The sequence below is a fragment of the Palaemon carinicauda genome, chromosome 27 (genome assembly GCF_036898095.1).
Source record: "Palaemon carinicauda isolate YSFRI2023 chromosome 27, ASM3689809v2, whole genome shotgun sequence".
NCBI lineage: Eukaryota > Metazoa > Arthropoda > Malacostraca > Decapoda > Palaemonidae > Palaemon > Palaemon carinicauda.
The window spans coordinates 82,850,018-82,867,517 of record NC_090751.1 but is presented as its reverse complement, the minus strand read 5'-3'; the positions used below and the strand labels follow the sequence as shown (position 1 = coordinate 82,867,517).

The window sequence follows — 17,500 nt, the reverse complement described above, 5'->3', positions numbered from 1 at the left end:
AGTTCAGTGAGGAAAGGAAATAAAATAATAATATATATATATATATATATATATATATATATATATATATATATATATATATATATATATATATATATATATATATAGAAAGTAATAGTAGTCTAAATGTTAACGTTTTTCTGATTTACGAGTCATAGGTCGGAAGTTCGAGTCCTGCTGACGGCTCGAAAAGTTTTCCATTGGCCTTCAGACTCTCCGTCCCCCTATTGTTGTGGGTCGGTCATAGGTCTGCATGCTTAGTAATCTCCAGAAATATCCTGGCTCTCCCTGGTCCTAGTTAGAGCACAAATGGGTTTGTGCGCTCATCTCTAACCGCCATAAGAGATAGAAAATGGTAATAATATTGATTCTTTAGGTACCCAAACAATGTAATAGATTCATGTTTTTTAATTATTCTGTATAACCAGGCGCTGGGGCCTGTTATGCCATTCAGCGCTCAAGTGCATCTAGGGTAAACCCCTAGAGTTAATCAGTTGGGCAATGTGAAGTAAATAAATATAACGTAAAGGCTACCAGAATCCTTAAGTAATGCCTACAGGATACCGCATGGGGAGCACTGACGGCACTGGGTGATCTCTCCAATCGATGACTAAGATTATTACTTCTAATTTATTATTCGAATACACCTATACTCAATTTCTTTAATGAGGTGCATTTACACCGACTGGCAGCGGTGCCCTTTTAGCTCGGAAAAGTTTCCTGCTATCTGATTGGTTAGAATTATCTTGTCCAACTAACCAGCGATCAGGAAACTTTTCTGAGCGAAAAGGGCACCGCTGCCGGTCGGTGCAAATATGCCTCATTAAAAAGAATTGACTCTAGTTACTATTTAATATAAGATTACGAGAAGTCAAAGGAAAAAGAGTATGCCATTACTGTTACGAGATGACACATGATAATTGACAAATAATCCCCCTTTCAAGAGAGAGAGAGAGAGAGAGAGAGAGAGAGAGAGAGAGAGAGAGAGAGAGAGAGAGAGAGAGAGAGAGAGAGAAAGAGAGAGAGAGAGAGAGATTGCCGATGAATACCCTAGAGAGAGAGATTGCCGATGAATACCCTAAGTGGGAGGAATACCTTGTCACGGAGATCCCTTTTTTAAGGGATCTTTTGACCGAATAATGGCACCACGTCAGAGAGAGAGAGAGAGAGAGAGAGAGAGAGAGAGAGGAGAGAGAGGAGAGAGAGAGAGAGAGAGAGTTGACAGGCGTGTGTTGTTTACGGCATTAGTACTTTGTCTAACAGAAATAGTTCAAAGGGGACGGATGTTCTTAGCCCTTTTTAGGTAGAATAATAGTTGTATTATGAAGCTGATCTAAAATCAGCCCACCTTAAGCATGCGTAAAGGGCGAAATTATTTCGGCAGGCATTTCCTTTACTTCATACAGTACTAGTGTACGCGACCCGTTAAAAAGGACATAAATATTTAGGTAAATATGCATACACACGCACATGCACACGCGTTAAGTGCATTATATATATATAATATATATATATATATAAATATATATATATATATATATATATATATATAAATATATATATTCATATGAATATATATATATATATATATATATATATATATATATATATATATATATATATATATATACATATATATATAAATATATATATATATATATATGTATATATATATATATATATATATATATATATATATGTCTATTTATATACTGTATATGAAAATATATATGTACATATATATATATATATATATATATATATATACATATATATATATATATATATATATATTGTATATATATTATATATATATTCATATACAGTATATATATACTGTACATATATCTATATATATATATATATATATATATATATTTATACATATATATATTCATATAGAACATATATATACTGTATATATATGTACATATATATATATAAATATATATATATATATATATATATATATATATATATATATATATATATATATATATATATATATATACAGCATATATATATACTGTGTATATATATATATATATATATATATATATATATATATATATATATATATATTCATATAGATACATATTTATATATATATATATATATATATATATATATATATATATATATATATATATTCATATACAATATATATATTATATATATATATATATTAATATATATATATATATATACAGTATATATATAAATATTTATACATTATATATTTTATATATATAAATATATATTTTATATATATAAATATATATAATTTATATATGCATATATATATATATATTAATATAAATATATATACATATTTATATATATTATATATATACGTATTTACATATACATATATATATATATATATATATATATTATACATTATATATATATATGTATATATATATTTATATATATTTATATATATATATATATATATATATATATATATATATATATATATATATATATATATTTATATATAGGATATATATATATATATATATATATATATATATATATATATATTTATATATACATACATATACATATTATATATATATATATATATATATATATATATATATATATATATATATATATATATATATATATATATATATATATATACATATTTACATATATATATTATATACATTATATATACATATATATATATATATATATATATATATATATATATATATATATACATATATATATATATATATATACATATATATATATATATATATATATATATATATATATATATATATATATATATATTCATTTATATATTTATATATATATATATATATATATATATATATATATATATATATATATATATATATATATTTATATGTATACATATATATATATTTATATAAATAGGATATATATATATTTTATATATATATATATATATATATATATATATATATATATATATATATATATATATATAAATCAGAAAATTGCTCTTCAAAATATATGGAAGATTTCATATGAAATTACTAAAAACTTGAACATGGTATGCAAATTTTAAAGAAATCAATAATTTTCCAAATCCATTTTTGTGAATGCATATCCTCCCTCTTTTCAGTCGCATCATTATCAGGAAGATATCTTTTATGTTGGTTCGTAGTTTTGCAAAGTTGAATTTCAAAAAGAGAAATGTTTTTTTTTTTTTTTTAGAAAAGTCTGTTATGATTATGCGTATCGCTGTAATAAAAAAAAATGTATCTCTTCATAAAAAAGTGTTTAATAAAGTTAGTAGAAATATCCTTTAGAAATATTACTGAACGGTGATGTAGCCAATTGTTAACGTCCCTGCCTTGCATTCTGCGAGTCGGTAGTGCCAGACCCGCTCAAGCCTAATGGCTTCTAAAAGTGTCTGCAAACTCACCGACCTTGGTGAAGCCTAAGCTAAGTCCTCGGCTGCCATTGACTGGCCCTCCCAGGTTCGCACTTTGATGAATGAACTTGGGTGTTAATCATATGGATATATAGACTGTGTAACGGACTAATCAGAATAGTACATCCTGTTCATGTTCTCTATTAAGTCTTGCGTCATTTATAGTCATTAACTATCTCCCTAAAATAATGAAGTCCTTTTAATTTCATTAATATTTCAAGTATGAATTTCCTAATAGGCACAAACTAAAATAACAAGACGTATTATAAACCTTAGCAATGAGAAGACTAACTAGAGGGACACTCAGTACAGGCCTTCCTCTACCTTGACCTTTGACCTTAACATGTATCAATTGACGTGGATTTTCATATACTAATCTATAAACCCATTTGAGGTCTCGGTGACAGTGTTGTCCAAATTTTTGGCTGATTACGTGAATTGGACATTTTGCTTGACCGTGACTTTGACCTTTGACCTTGACCTTCCAAAATTTAATCATTTCCAGCTATCTGCTTAAGTTAATCCCTCCAAGTTTCATTACCCTACGATTAAAATTGTGGCCAGGAACATGTTCACAAACAAACAAAAATAGAAACAAACACACAGAGAGGGGTAAAACTACTTCCAACTCGTTGACGGAGGGAACTGTACAAAGGGTCCACACTTCAATACACTTTATATATATATACTATATATATATATATATATATATATATATATATATATATATATATATATATATATATATATATATATACTGCATATATATAAAATAATAAACCCTTAAATTGCATTAAAGTGCACCAAAGACGCTAATGACAGGTTTATTTTCTCATTAAACATATAAACTAATCGGTATTGCTATAGCACTGCATATTTAAAAGAAAATGCACAATCAACGCATTCAAAATAATATAATCCTTCTTGGTCAGCCAGGGAAAACCATAGAGAAAAACCCAAATCTTTTCAAGTTTTGAAAGTCCTATGGAAATCTGTGTTTCCACGGAAATAATGCAGAGTAAGCAAAAAGTTTTGTGATGGAACCTCTTGTACTTTAATAATAACAATAATAATAATAATAATAATAATAATAATAACAATAATAATAATGATAATAATAAAATCAATTCAACTTGCTCATGCTATCTTGCGTTAAAAAGTGACCACTTTGTTAATACCCCCTTCAATTATCGATCAGGTTTAACAAAATACTGCAATATCATTGGCTTTAGCCTTCTTAACAACTGAAACTTGGTAACATGACACTTCCCTAACATGAACCTTCGTTTTATTACTGCTCGGTGCTCAGACTACTCGAGTATAAAGAAAATGGGGTATCTGCACCTTAAAGGGGAAATAATAATGACCTACATAACCTTCAAAATCAACCCGTGTACTATTCATAGTTTACCTGACCCCACCCCTACTGGAAAATTCTGACACTGGCGGCCCTACTGGAAAGCTCTCCTGGGACTGGCGCTCTCCTGGAAAGTTTTCCTGGCAATGGCGCCCCTCCTGGAAAGTTCTCCTGGCACTGGCAACCTCCTGGAAACTTCTCCTGGCACTGACGTCCTCCTGGAAAGTTCTGCTGACACTGGCGCCCTCCTGGAAAGTTTCTCTGACACTGGCACACTCCTGGAAACTTCTCCTGACACTGGCACACTCCTGGAAGTTTCTATGACAATGGCACACTCCTGGAAAGTTCTCCTGACACTGGCACCCTCCCGGAAAGTTCTCCTGGCACTGGCGCCCTCCTGTAAAGTTCTCCTGATACTGGCACACTCCTGGAAAGTTTTCCTGGCAATGACACCCCTCCTGGAAAGTTTTCCTGGCAATGGTGCCCTCCTGGAAAGTTTTCCTGGCAATGGCGCCCTCCTGGAAAGTTTTCCTAACACTGGTGCCCCTTCTGGAAAGTTTTCCTGGCAATGGCCCCCCTCCTGAAAAGTTTCCCTGGCACTGGCGACCTCCTGGAAAGTTCTCCTGGAACTCACGTGCTCCTGGAAAGTTCTCCTGACACTAGCGCCCTCCTGAAAAGTTTCTCTGACACTGGCGTACTCATGGAAATTTCTCCTGACACTGGCTCCCTCCTGGAAATTTCTCAGGGCATTAGAGCCTTCCTGAAAGTTTTCCTGGCCCTGGTGCCCTCCTCGAAAGGTTTCCTACCCCTGCCGCCCTCATGGAAACATTTCCTGAAAATGGCGCCCTCCTGGAATGTTCCTCTGACACTGGCGCACTCTTGGGAAGTTCTTTTGACACTGGCACCCTGCTGGAAAGTTCTCCTGACACTAGCGCTCCTCCTGGAAAGTTCTCCTGACACTAGCGCTCCTCCTGGAAAGTTCTCCTGGCAATGGCACTCCTCCTGGAAAGTGTTCCTGGCAATGGCGCCCTCTTGGAAAGTTTTCTTGACACTGGTGACCCTCCTGGAAAGTTCTCCTGGCACTGGCGACCTCCTGGAAAGTTCTCCTGGCACTAACGTGCTCCTAGAAAGTTCTCCTGACAATGACGCTCTCCTGGAAAGTTCCTCTGTCACTGGCGCACTCTTGGAAATTTTCTCCTGACTCTGGCTCCGTCCTGGAAAATTCTTATGGCATTGGTGCCCTCTTGGAAAGTTTTCCTGGCACTGGACGTGCTCCTGGAAAGTTCTCCTGACACTGGCGCCCTCCTGGAAAGTTCCTCTGACTCTGGTGCACTCTTGGAAATTTCTCCTGACTCTGGCTCCCTCCTGGAAAATTCTTATGGCATTGGTGCCCTCCTGGAAAGTTTTCCTGGCACTGACATGCTCCTGGAAAGTTCTCCTGACACTGGCGCCCTCCTGGAAAGTTCCTCTGACACTGACGCACTCTTGGAAATTTCTCCTGACTCTGGCTCCCCCCCTGAAAAAATTTTTAAGGTATTGGTGCCCGCCTGGAAAGTTCTCCTGGCACTGACGTGCTCCTGGAAAGTTCTCCTGACCTACTGGCGCCCTCCTGGAAAGTTCCTCTGACACTGGCGCACTCCTGGAAATTTCTCCTGACACTGGCTTCCTCCTGGAAATTTCTCAGGGCATTGGCGCCCTCCTGGAAAGTTTTCTTGGCCCTGGTGCCCTCCTGGAAAGTTTTCCTGGCCCTAGTGCCCTCCTGGAAAGGTCTCCTGCCCCTGCCGCCCTCATGGAAAATTTCCTGACACTGGCGCCCTCCTGGAAAGTTCCTCTGACACTGGCGCACTCTTGGAAAGTTCTTTCGACACTGGCGACCTCCTGGAAAGTTCTCCTGACACTGGCGCCCTCATGGAAAATTTCCTGACACTGGCGCCCTCCTGGAAAGTTCCTCTGACACTGGCGCACTCTTGGAAAGTTCTTTCGACACTGGTGACCTCCTGAAAGTTCTCCTGACACTGGCGCCTTCCTGGAAAGTTCTCCTGACAATGGTGCCATGTTGGAAAGTTCTCCTGACACTAGCGCTCCTCCTGGAAAGTTTTCCTGGCAATTGCGCCCCCCTGCAAAGTTCTTCCATTGCAATGAAGAGGCAGATACAATAACAAACTCTGCGTAAGCATTCTCTTTGTAGCGATATTTAAGTTAAACCAGCAGAAGGAGAATGAGAAGGAGCAGCAGCAGAAGTAATCTATTCTGGACACTTCATGTATATTGCCCTCTTTCCCCCCGCAAACATTAAAACATTTTTCTATCATCAAGACGACACGAGGACGCCTGAGGTGTGAGTGATGGATTGGATGATGTCTGTTCCTTAAATGGAATAGACGTCTGAGTCGGGTACTGTTTAAGAATGAAGTGGGAATGGAAATAAAATAAAGGAAGAAAAATGGGTTAGAGAATAATAAGATGATATCATCTATTTTTATATTTTCATTAGGGATATATCGTAAGTCTCATATATATATATATATATATATATATATATATATATATATATATATATATATATATATATATATATATATATATATATATATATATATATATATATACTGTATGTGTATATATACACATTATATATATATATATATATATATATATATAATATATATATATATATATATATATATATATATATATATATATACACACACACATATATATATACACATATATATATATATATATATATATATATATATATATATATATACATATATATATATATATATATATATATATATATATATATATATATATATATATATATATACTGTATATTGCAAGTGTATATGTACACATTATATATATATATATATATATATATATATATATATATATATATATATATATATATATATACTGTATATTGTATATGTGTATATATACACATTATATATAAACATACATACACACACACATATATATATATATATATAATATATATATATATATATTATATATATATATATGTGTGTGTGTGTGTGTGTGTATGTATGTATGTATATACACTATATACTGTGTACATATATACACTTGCATATAAATTATTATAATAGTAAAAGTATATAAATTTACTGTACATAAACACTAAAATCGAAGCTGCGTATGTTGGTAACGATGACGATCCCCAAAACGAGAGGTTAAGCACCGTATTTATGTCAACAATTCAGAGTAATTGACAATATTCTTTAGTGTGAATAAATCAATCAATTATTGACTACTTTCTCTCAAGTATGGCTACCTTTATTGTTCCCGGGTTATCCCCTGGAACGTTTAAACCCATATAATTTAAATTTAAAGTGTAAATGTAACAATATGTGAAATAGTTCAAGAATATGACTGTGATATTTGTCACGCTATCACAACTCGGAAATAATTTTGAGGGCGGTAAACATTTGACTGAGCTCTTCCAGGTACGAGAAGAGTTGGAAGACCCAGGTCCATATGGCTGAGGACTATGAAGCGTGTAGTAGAAGATGGTGAATGGATAGGTTTTGAATTAAAAGCTCCAGATATAGACGACTGACAAATCTAACCGAGGCCTTTTGCGTCAATAGGCGAAGGATATGATGATGACAAACGTAGATAATAATTGACGACACAAATCATTATTGGTGTTTTTCCTTCTCGCTGAATCCTTCCTCTCTCTCTCTCTCTCTCTCTCTCTCTCTCTCTCTCTCTCTCTCTCTCTCTCTCTCTCTCCTCTCTCTCTCTCTCTCTCTCTCTCTTCCAAAAATGTTGATTTAAGGATTGAATAAGCGAAGAATCATTATAAATGACACTTTATCGCCAGCTTCAAGCATAGTTCAGAATGACGACAAAAAGAGGGAAAATTGAAGAGAGAAAAAGATAGAGATCGTTCCAGAAGAGAACTCAATAAGATGGTGCCTTATTTTAGGAGAGAGAGAGAGAGAGAGAGAGAGAGAGAGAGAGAGAGAGAGAGAGAGAGAGAGAGAGAGAGAGAGAGAGAAAGGCCATCTCCGGCAAGTTTATTGCAAACTTCAAATCCGAGCTCGTTGTCTTGTGCGGATGCTGTGTTGGTGTGACACAAATATACTAACAGGGAAAAAAGATGCTGTCATAGAATCGTGTCTTTATGAAGGATGGAATCTAACGAGAAATGCAAATGTTAACTATATTACATTTTGTAGGCCTACTAATACTAGTAATATTAATTAGGCTCAATAATCACTTGTAGGTTTATCGAACAAGGGATCACCCACAGTTGAAAAATCTTTTTTTCTTCTCAGAGCCGACTCCAATTGTCGGAAACTGCTCGATACAAAATAAGATCGTCCTTGTGATACAATGGTCGTATCCCTCTGTCTCTCGGCACTGGGAAAATGACACGTAAATAGATAGAGCGTTGAGAACAGTCTCGTTTAACTTTTAAAAAGTCGGTCAGATTCCGTGTCAGTGCTTGTGTTGTCGTAACCAGAGTCTAATATGGTTCATTATTGTGAAGCCAATCTGGTTTCCAACTTTTTAAACAGGTCTTGACTAAGAGAGATTTCCTAAAAGGGACTTTTAGAAAGCGAAAGTGAGGAGAGAAGTCTTGATAATGAAGCCTAAAGGAAAATCTGATAAATGATGGGATAGAAGAGATTTGACTCTAATCAGTTTCTATTGGAGCAGTCACAGGAGTGTTCTGTATGGCCGAAGAATATGACTTTTGTTAGGTTGATGGTACTGTTGGACACAGGAATTCTTGGCATACCTCACTATGAAAAAGTGTACCGTTACACTCTTACTGCGCGGCGAGTACCCAAACAGATGCTGTAATGAGAGATGACAGTGGCGGTGGGTGGGGCTAAATGCAGGAACTCGCCGCGCAGTAAGGTTGTGACACGGTGCACTTCTATGGAGCGAGATGTACCAGGGACTCTTGTGGCCCACTCTACCGAAGTGTCTTTATCAAACATGACTTAGAAAATAACGACTATAAAATTATAAAGGAATAAAATGTTTAAAGGTTTTTAAGGGTCACTTATGAATGGCAGAGGCAAATGCCCTAGAAACTGACCCTACATATGATCAGCGGCCAAGCCAAACTATCCATCAGGTTAGGACCAGGGAGGGCCAGGCAATGATAGATCATTGGCTTCCCCAAACACCAAATCTCTAGGTCAGAAGAAGGATGCAGACACTATTAGAAACTATCTAGCTTGAGCGGGTATCGAACTCCCCTCCAAGAGAATGACAGCAGGGACATTTCCAATAATCTATTACAATAAGTTTAAATTTTATTACTGAGGGGAATTTGTTGATTAAGGGATACAGTTCATGAAACGAAGGGTTCAAATATTCCTCTGAGAAAGCTTCGTTGCCTCTGAAATCCAAGATCTCATTAACAGTTGTGTAGCATTCACTTTAATGAGTCACATAAATCAGGATGTAACGTTATTTTTGTTTTTTCAAACCGGACAATTCACTCCCAAAATTTGAAATGATTTATTTTATATCAACCGTACTAAATTTTGTGATACCGGCATTTCGGAATGAAAATTCTCTCTCTCTCTCCTCTCTCTCTCTCTCTTCTCTCTCTCTCTCTCTCTCTCTCTCTCTCTCTCTCTCATATTACAGGGTTAATGAGCACTTAGAATATTTAACAGCTGCCTGCCCTTGATGTAATTATAATTTCTTTCTACATAGCAGAATCTGAGAGAGAGAGAGAGAGAGAGAGAGAGAGAGAGAGAGAGGAGAGAGAGAGAGAGAGAGAGAGAGAGAGAGAGAGAGAGAGAGAGGGGGGGGGAGAGCAGTTGAAGCAAAAACAAATTTCATGCAAAGTCCGTTTGCCCCCCAAGCTATAATGCACACCTGGAAAGACAGTGTGACCTTCATGCAATTATACCAGATGTTGGCGAAAATACTTCCTGACAAGCAAAAGCGTTTTAAAAACCATGCAAAAATTACCTAGGAATATAATCAAGGATTTGCTAGCTATGGGAAATCATTGATGATTCGTCTTTGTGTGGGCTGTTATCCGTCATTTTTCTAGTGTAGGAGGTCATTGGAGATTTAGTTAGGTGAGGGAGATCATTGGAGTTTTAGTTAGGTGTGGGTGGTCATTGGAGATTTAGTTAGGTGTGGGAGGTCATTGGTGATTTTGGTTAGGTGTGGGAGGTCATTGTAGATTTAGTTAGGTGTGGAATTTCATTGGAGATTTCGTTAGGTGTAGGAGGTCATTAGAGATTTAGTTAGGTGTTGAGGTCATTGGAGATTTAGTTAGGTGTGGGTTATTATTGGAGATCTAGTCGGGTGTGGGAGGTCATTGGAGGGTTTAGTTAAGTGTGGGAGGTCATTGGAGTTTTAGTTAGGTGTGGGAGGTCATTGTAGATTTAGTTAGGTGTGGAATTTCATGGAGATTTCGTTAGGTGTAGGAGGTCATTAGAGATTTAGTTAGGTGTTGGAGGTCATTGGAGATTTAGTTAGGTGTGGGTTATTATTGGAGATCTAGTCGGGTGTGGGAGGTCATTGGAGGTTTAGTTAAGTGTGGGAGGCCATTAAAGATTTAGTTAGGTGTGGGAGGTCATTGGAGTTTTAGTTAGGTGTGGAGGTCATTGGAGATTTAGTTAGGTGTGGGAGGTCATTGGTGATTTGGTTAGGTGTGAGAGGTCATTGTAGATTTAGTTAGGTGTAGGAGGTCATTAGAGATTTAGTTAGGTGTTGGGGGTCATTGGAGATTTAGTTAGGTGTTGGGGGTCATTGGAGATTTAGTTAGGTGTGGGTTATTATTGGAGATCTAGTCGGGTGTGGGAGGTCATTGGAGGTTTAGTTAAGTGTGGGAGGCCATTAAAGATTTAGTTAAGTGTGGGAGGTCATTGGAGATTTAGTTAGGTGTGGGAGGGTCATTGGAGTTTTAGTTAGGTGTGGGAGGTCATTGGAGATTTAGTTAGGTGTGGGGAGGTCATTGGTGATTTGGTTAGGTGTGAGAGGTCATTGTAGATTTAGTTAGGTGTAGGAGGTCATTAGAGATTTAGTTAGGTGTTGGGGGTCATTGGAGATTTAGTTTAGGTGTTGGGGGTCATTGGAGATTTAGTTAGGTGTGGGTTATTATTGGAGATCTAGTCGGGTGTGGGAGGTCATTGGAGGTTTAGTTAAGTGTGGGAGGCCATTAAAGATTTAGTTAAGTGTGGGAGGTCATTGGAGTTTTAGTTAGGTGTGGGAGGTCATTGGAGATTTAGTTAGGTGTGGGAGGTCATTGGTGATTTGGTTAGGTGTGAGAGGTCATTGTAGATTTAGTTAGGTGTGGAATTTCATTGGAGATTTCGTTAGGTGTTGGGGGTCATTGGAGATTTAGTTAGGTGTTGGGGGTCATTGGAGATTTAGTTAGGTGTGGGAGGTCATGGAGGTTTAGTTAAGTGTGGGAGGCCATTAAAGATTTAGTTAAGTGTGGGAGGTCATTGGAGATTTAGTTAGGTGTGGGAGGTCATTGGAGTTTTAGTTAGGTGTGGGAGGTCATTGGAGATTTAGTTAGGTGTGGGAGGTCATTTGGTGATTTGGTTAGGTGTGAGAGGTCATTGTAGATTTAGTTAGGTGTGGAATTTCATTGGAGATTTCGTTAGTTGTAGGAGGTCATTAGAGATTTAGTTAGGTGTGGGAGGTCATTGGTAATTTGGTTTGGTTTGAGAGGTCATTGTAGATTTAGTTAGGTGTGGAATTTCATTAGAGATTTAGTTAGGTGTGGGAGGTCATTGGTAATTTGGTTTGGTGTGAGAGGTCATTGTAGATTTAGTTAGGTGTGGAATTTCATTGGAGATTTCGTTAGGTGTAGGAGGTCATTAGAGATTTAGTTAGGTGTTGGGGGTCATTGGAGATTTAGTTAGGTGTTGGGGGTCATTGGAGATTTAGTTAGGTGTGGGTTATTATTGGAGATCTAGTCGGGTGTGGGAGGTCATTGGAGGTTTAGTTAAGTGTGGGAGGCCATTAAAGATTTAGTTAAGTGTGGGAGGTCACTGGAGATTTAGTTAGGTGTGGGAGGTCATTGGAGTTTTAGTTAGGTGTGGGAGGTCATTGGAGATTTCGTTAGGTGTGGGAGGTCATTGGAGATTTAGTTAGGTGTTGGAGGTCATTGGAGATTTAGCCAGGTGTGGGAGGTCATTGGAGGTTTAGTTAAGTGTGGGAGGTCATTGGAGATTTAGTTAGGTGTGGGAAATCATTGGAGATTTAGTTAGATGTGGGAGGTCATTGGAGATCTAGCCAGGTGTGGGAAGTCATTGGAGATTTAGGTAGGTGTGGGAGGTCATTGGAGATTTAGCCAGGTGTGGGAGGTCATTGGAGATTTATTAAGGTGTGGGAGGCCTTTGGAGATTTAGTTAGGTGTGGGAGGTCATTGGAGGTTTAGTTAGGTGTAGGAGGTTACTTTAGATTTAGTCAGGTGTGGGATGTCATTGGAGATTTAGTTAGGTGAGGGATATCATGGAGATTTGGTTAGGTGTGGAATGTCATTGGAGATTTAGCCAGGTGCGGGCGATCATTGGAGAATTAGTTAGGTTTGGAATGACATTGAAGATTTAGCCAGGTGTGGGAGGCCATCGGAGATTTAGTTAGGTTTGGGAGGTCATTGGAGATTTATTTAGGTGTGGGAGATCGTTGGAGATTTAGCCAAGTGTGGGAGGTCAGGTAAAGCTAGGTCAAGGGTGATTGGCGAATTGGCTAAGTGTGAGAAGTCATTGTCTATTAGGTCAGGTTAGGTATGAGAGGTCATTGATAATATGGTTAAGTGTACTGGTTATTCATGATCTGGAAGTTAATATTTATGGTTTCACATTGTTTTAATATGACTACTTTGGTATTTTGATTTACGCAGCCTTGATCTTTCAAACTGAATTTCTTCTATGTAAATTCTCCAAGAGACACTCCGTTGCTGCGGAAAAAAAAGTAATTTGTTCAAAATCCCCTTAATAATGGAACCCAGCATGTGTGCTCAGTACTTCAAACAAAGTTCTATTGTTTGTGCTCAGTGTTAAAGTCTGCTTCATCTTGTGCATTCAGTGTTTCAAATGGCGTTTCATGTCCAGTGTTGGAAATGCTGATTCATATATTGTATTAAGTGTTTCTAAGTATGTTTCATCTTACGAACTCAGTGATTCGACCGTATCATCTTATTTGCTCATTGTTTCATTGTTTTTTTTTTTTTTTTTTTTGTGTTTAAAATAGTATTTCATCTTGAGTGTACAGTACTGAAAACGGTGTTTTATCTTGTGCATTGTTTCAAGCAGCGTTTCATCTTATGCAATCAGGTAGATTATCTATTCATTCATTGCTTCAAATGTTGTTTCATCTCGAGTTTCATCTAGTGGGCAAAATGTCAAAACCTCACCTACGAACAATGATATACAAATAAAATCAGAGTACAATGAAATAAAACATATACACTCTAACTGAGTAGACTCATTAATTTCATAAGCCTTAAGAATTTAAAAATGTAAGAATGTGCAACTGGAATATCTAGACATACTAATACATAAGTAATGACGTCAACATTGACAGCGTCACCTGAATATATAAAACTTGTAAGTCTATTATAAATCTCAATCATCTCGATAGTGATAGAGAAAAACTCTGATAATGACCATGGATAGAGATTGTCTTTACTCCTTTCATTATTATTATTATTATTATTATTATTATTATTATTATTATTATTATTATTACTAGCCAAGCTACAACCTTTGTTGAAAAAGCAAGATGCTATAAGCCCAAGGGCTCCAATAGAGGAAAATAGCCCAGTGAGGAAAGGAAATAAGGAAATAAATAAATGATGAGAACAAATTGACAATAAATCATTCTAAAAGCAGTAACAAGGTCAAAACAGATATGTCATATATAAACTATAAAAAGACTTATGTCAGCCTGTTCAACATAAAAGCATTTGCTACAGCTTTGAACTTTTGAAGTTCTACTGATTCAACTACCCGATTAGGAAGATCATTCCACAACTTGGTCACAGATGGAATAAAACTTCTAGAATACTGTGCAGTATTAAGCCTCATGATGGAGAAGGCCTGGCTATTAGAATTAACTGCCTGCCTAGTATTAAGAACTAGCATTTACCCGAGCATTAAATATCAATTATAGACCTATGTTAAAAAATCCACCATTGATGATACTTCTTCGGTATAATAGCAGGTATTTCACTCATTTGTACATCGTCACCTTTGCTTTAGTAATTCTCCTATATTTTCTCTGCTTTACTAAATATGAAATCAATTTATATACATTTATGAATTGATTTAAACGCAGTATTTTCTTTATGATTTCATTATTAATCATTGTAATTTCTAATCTTTTTCATTCTATCTTTCTGCATTTCTTTATCCTTCGCAGACCCTTGTCATTGTAACAGCCTTATCCAAAATAGATTTTCATCTTATTATTATTATTATTATTATTACTTGCTAAGCTACAACCCTAGTTGGAAAAGCAGGATGCTATAAGACCAGGGGCTCCAACAGGGAAAGGAAAAAAAAGGAAAAATAAAATATTTTAAGAACAGGAACAACATTAAAATAAACATTTCCTATATAAACTATAAAACGATAGGAATGAAAACAATCGGACCATTAATTCTAGAACATTCCAGCACCCCTCTGAGTAGGCCCACCCTCTGCCTAGATCCCGGATGTGGCAAGCACTTGTCTTGCATTCGTATTGATTAATAAAATATACAGAAACATCAGATGGACATCTACTTTAGTTAAATTTTCATGAAACCGCTATGATGCGCTTGTCTTTTGAATCCACTGTACACTAATTTGAGTGAAATTTGTTATTTTTGGGGCATCCATCATCTATTCGGCAATTAATTAGTGTTGATATACTTTACATTTATCCGTTATTTGAATGAATTTCCTTATCTGTACGAGAGAAGGTAAACTATCGATTCTAGAATGCGTTTGTTAAGAAAGATTAGTTAACAAAACTTTCAACTGGGCTCCACAAGGCACTGGAAGAGTTGGAAGACCCAAACCTACGTGGCTGAGGACTATGAAGCGTGAAGGAGATAATAAATGGAGAGGTATTGATTCAAAAGATGTAGAGAATAGAAGAGTTGGAGGACCCAGGCCTACGTGGCTATGGACTATGAAACGTGAAGATAAAGATGATTGGAGAAGTCTTGATTTAAAAGTTCAAGATAGAGACGAATGATGGTGAATGTTAAGAGATATCTCTCTTCGGTCAAAGTGTGATTCGATTTATATATTCAACTATTTCTGTGACTGATCTTACAGCTTTATGCAGTTGTAAGGATAATTTACTAAACAATAATAAATTGAATTCATTGGATAAAACCTTCCTTATAATTAGTATCTTCTTATCCTCCCCAAAAGAAGCAATGGAATGCCAGCAGTTTAACATCTTTTAAAACAGTTGAATTATTGACGTTTTAAATATCACCACTTAACATTTGCGTAGTGTATGGTTGTTTCCAGTCGATATATGCCATGTTCTCGACGTGGGCTATCAATTGCTTCCACCTGGTACTGTCTCTAGCTCTCTGTATAAATTGTCCAGCTGTTACATTCTTATTCACATCCTCTATTAAACTATGCAGAAACTTTTTCCTTTAGCGGCACCTTGCTCTTCTCCCCTCAATCTTATTCGTAAGGCACAAAAATTATCCGTTTTAAATGACACCATCGATCCATTCTGAAGAAGTATTTTAATTCTTTCATTCTACACTGTTCTCCTGTCTGGTTTTCAGCTGTTGATTCTCATCTGAATTTGTTGGACAAAAACTTGCGGCTTATTAAATTTCTTATTCCCGATCTAGATGTTAGTATCTAGCAACGTCATTCAGTTGGTTCTTTATGAATGTTGTAAAATAAAATTTCATATCTTTGACCATCCTTTGCATTCAGATCTTCCCGGATTATACGATCCTGCATGTAGAACTAGGTATGAAGTTAATTCTAAGTCTTGCTTTCTCCATCATAAGGCTGAATACTACATAGTATTTTAGAAGTTTTATTCCAGCTGTGACCAGATTGTGGAATGATCTTCCTGATCAGGCAGTTGAATCAGTGTTACTTCAAAAGTTCAAACTTGCGACGAATGGTTTTTATTGATGAACTGGTTGACATAAGGATCTCTTCATAGTTTATATGCGACAGATCTATCTTAACGTTGTTACTGATCTCAAAATATTTAAATTCTTTATACATTACTTCTCATATAATCAATTTCTTTTCGTATTTCCTTTCCTCGCTGTGCTACTTTTCCCTGTTGGACCCTTGGGCTTGTAGCATCCTGTTCTTCGAAATAGGGATGTAGCTTATGTAATAATAATAATAATATTAATAATAATAATAATAACATCTCGTCACAGTGCAGGAAATGTATGACACAGTAAGAAACCATCAACCACACCGCCAGTGAATGTTCAATACTTCCACAAAATCAATATAAAAAAAGACACGATGCAGTATCTAAAACTCTCCATTGGAGTATCAGTAGAAAATATGTATTACAATACAGCAATAAATGGTACGAACAAGAACCTCAAGCTTTGGTAGAAAATGATCAGGCTAAACTACTCTGGGATTGCAGTATAAGGACGGACAGGATGACACAAGTGTATCGACTAGACGTCAATCTGGTCGACAAAACAACGTAAAAAGTATCACTCATAGATGTCGCAG

General features: G+C 35.8%; 2 protein-coding genes across 6 annotated transcripts in view; one reads left to right on the top strand and one right to left on the bottom strand.

The window, feature by feature from the left end:
- The window catches only part of LOC137620773 (G-protein coupled receptor GRL101-like), a 131,493-nt gene that overhangs the window by 51,614 nt on the left and 62,379 nt on the right, over nt 1-17,500 (top strand). The window lies entirely within an intron of this gene.
- The window catches only part of LOC137620774 (G-protein coupled receptor GRL101-like), a 256,667-nt gene that overhangs the window by 188,219 nt on the left and 50,948 nt on the right, over nt 1-17,500 (bottom strand). The gene's annotated exons all lie outside the window — the stretch shown is intronic.